The sequence below is a fragment of the Puma concolor genome, chromosome E2 (genome assembly GCF_028749965.1).
Source record: "Puma concolor isolate L17-30 chromosome E2, mPumCon1.1.hap2, whole genome shotgun sequence".
In the NCBI taxonomy this organism is placed as follows: domain Eukaryota; kingdom Metazoa; phylum Chordata; class Mammalia; order Carnivora; family Felidae; genus Puma; species Puma concolor.
This window is the reverse complement of record NC_141681.1, coordinates 50,435,301-50,437,722: the sequence shown is the minus strand read 5'-3', so window position 1 is coordinate 50,437,722 and position 2,422 is coordinate 50,435,301. Positions and strand designations below refer to the sequence as shown.

At 38.7% G+C, this 2,422-nt stretch overlaps 1 pseudogene; it reads right to left on the bottom strand.

Annotated features, from left to right (window-relative positions):
• Positions 1–860: 860 nt before the first annotated feature.
• LOC112851351 (centrosomal protein of 19 kDa pseudogene) lies at positions 861–1,689 on the bottom strand (annotated as a pseudogene).
• Between the last annotated feature and the right edge of the window lie 733 nt (positions 1,690–2,422).

Here is a 2,422-nt window from a genome sequence, read left to right as displayed (position 1 = left end):
CCCTATCTCTTTACCACTACCTTCCTCCCCCAGCCTTTTTTTTCCCTCCCAGTTTCCTTCACCTGGAATTCTATATAAACTTCTATCCAAATACTACCATTTCAAGCATCAGGCAAAGTCCGATCTCACCACTAAAGGACAAAGTCTTCCCTGACTGTCCTATCCTATGGTAATCTGACCCTCTTTAATCTTTTTTTTTTTTAAGGACCCCTGGTTTCTTTTATTCTGAATTGCTTAACACATCCTCAACAAACAAATGCAAAATGTAACAACAACACAACTAAAAAAACCCAGATCAAACATGAGATAAGAGGAAAAATGCAGTATCTATGGGTAACACACAAGTAGGAGACAGAGAATGCCCCAATTACAACGTTATCTACAACGAGGTAAGGAAACACTAATCTTTGAATGGACTCTGGAGTCCACATCTGATTGGTGAGTCAGGAAGATTGTGATTTAGATTTAGGTGCTAATGTTATTCCATTGCTACTTCATGACTTCCTTACAATCTAGGTCATTCTCTGACATTATATCTTTGAATATTGTGACCCTTTTTAATCTTTAAAGAGCATGTGGCTGTAATATTTTTTCTGCCTAATACTGTTAATTAGCTTTTCACAAGTTTTTTACTTATCTTGCAATTAGATTGTAAGCTCCTTTTTTTATTAAATATAATTTATTGTCAAATTGGTTTCCATACAACACCTAGTGCTCATCCCAAGATTGTAAGCTCCTTAAATGCAGATTCCTATATTTTGTTTTCCTTATTTTCCTCATGCATCTAAGTAGTAGATACGCTACATGTCCCAGTTTTGAAAAGTAACATGGTCAATCCAAACATGACCCAACACGTTCATTTAGTGTTCTTTAATGGATTTTGCTAGAACCGCGTTCATACACTTTTTGTATAAACATAGATTTTCTGCCAGCCCAATATATTTTTTTGAGGTTTTTATATAGCAGAATTCATCAGCTTACTCTGTGTCCCAGCCACAAGACTGCAGTTGTTCATCCTGTGGGAACTCAACTTCAATGTCATAAACAAAATTTGGATCATCCTTCTTCTAGTTTTTTCTCAGAAAGCTCATATATGATGCTCTTTCTTTCTTTGTTTGTTTTCACATGTTTAGTTATTTTTGAGAGAGAGAGACAGAACACGAGCAGGGGAGGGGCAGAGAGAGAGGGAGACACAGAATCTGAAGAAGGCTCCAGGCTCTGGGCTGTCAGCACAGATGTGGGGCTCAAACTCATGAACCACGAGATAATGACCTGAGCCGAAGTCGGATATTTAACCAACTGAGCCACCCAGGTGCCCCATGATTCTCTTTCTTTGGCAAGTCTCTTGCCATCTACTTTGTTCAAGTCTTCCTCAGGATCAAGGGTTGTTTCCCATTGAATTCGTTCCACTTTTTTTTTTTTTTTTTTTTTTTGCCAGACTTTGCCCCCACAAGTGACCTTGAAAAAACGGAATAACTTCTCTAGCTGCCCCAGGGACACTTGTTCCAGGTAACCCTTGTGTCATGGATTATCCTGTAATTGTTCAGCAGTTCTGTTGCAATCTGAACACTTTGAAAAGTTTCAGACTAGCATGACACGTTGGCAACTTTCCCCCTTTATCTCATTCTCATAGAGGAAGATAATAGCTGGAGTCTGGAACCTAATTCCACATCTCTTGACACTGCACATCCTTCTCACATACACTTCAGGGTAAATCAGAGGAAGTCTGATGAAAAGGTGTTAGTCCTTAGTGACTTCCCGCTGGAAGTGGAGAGGGAGACAGGGAACTCCCCGATCCCGCTCACACGACTGCCCCTGGGAGTCGGGCATACCCAATATATTTCCATAATATTTGCCAGTGTATCATTTAGAGATTCATTTGACGGAAAAGCAAACAAACCCTCCACACTAGCTGAAATACATCTATTTTGATCAAATAAATCATCAGTGTTTATACATTACGACTATTAACCGCTGAGCCATGTGAGGTTTCATGTTAAATTTGTATTCTCATACCAATTTTAACTTCCCCAAATTAGAATTCATGTGTTTTAATATACTTGGCTTCTCCGTGTACAAACTCTTTATTCATTCCCAAATTTTCAGTAGAACCCATCAGGAATTCTATCTTAATTTTCTTCTTTAGTACATTCCTCTGCCACCAACTGGACTATGTAATCTCTAGACTGGCTACACAGCTGTCAACCTAGGCTTTCCTTTCTCTACCACTGAACAGATCTCATTATCTCATATCGTTGAAGCTCCAGTTTCTAGGGATCCATATTTTCTTCTTTTTCCCTTACTTTCTTTTCTTTCTTTTTTTTTTTTTTTTTTTTTTTGTTAACGTTTTTATTTATTTCTGGGACAGAGACAGACAGAGCATGAACTGGGGAGGGGCAGAGAGACAGGGAGACACAGAATC